Source organism: Colobus angolensis, unplaced genomic scaffold (genome assembly GCF_000951035.1).
Source record: "Colobus angolensis palliatus isolate OR3802 unplaced genomic scaffold, Cang.pa_1.0 Scaffold135, whole genome shotgun sequence".
Lineage (NCBI taxonomy): Eukaryota > Metazoa > Chordata > Mammalia > Primates > Cercopithecidae > Colobus > Colobus angolensis.
Genome location: NW_012114433.1, coordinates 3,459,859 through 3,460,268, shown reverse-complemented (window position 1 = coordinate 3,460,268; position 410 = coordinate 3,459,859). Strand labels below are relative to the sequence as shown.

The following is a 410-nucleotide window of genomic DNA, read 5'->3' as shown; positions in this document are numbered from 1 at the left end:
TGCCTGGGTGGCTTCAGGCATCTGTTACGCTGAGCATTAATTCCTGCTTTTGAAAACGCAGTTCAATTGAATAAACATGTATCGTCTGCCCGATCTAAAGCACTGTTCTAGGCTGGGCGTGGTGGCTCACACCCATCATCCCAGCACTTTGGGAGGCCGAGGTGGGCGAATCACCTGAGATCAGGAGTTCCAGACCAGCCTGGCCAATATGGTGAAACCCCGTCTCTACCAAAATACAAAAAAATAGCCAGGTGTGGTGGCGCACACCCGTAATCCCAGCTACTCGGGAGGCTGCGGTGGGGGAATTGCTTGGACCCGGGAGGCAGAGGCGGCAGTCAGCCAAGATTGTGCCATAGCACTCCAACCTGGGCAACAGAGCAAAACTTGGTCACAAAAAAAAAAAAAAAAAA

At 51.7% G+C, this 410-nt stretch overlaps 1 protein-coding gene across 1 annotated transcript in view; it reads right to left on the bottom strand.

Annotated features, from left to right (window-relative positions):
* Window positions 1-410, bottom strand: part of LOC105506326 (radial spoke head 10 homolog B2-like) — a 67,302-nt gene that overhangs the window by 34,859 nt on the left and 32,033 nt on the right. The gene's annotated exons all lie outside the window — the stretch shown is intronic.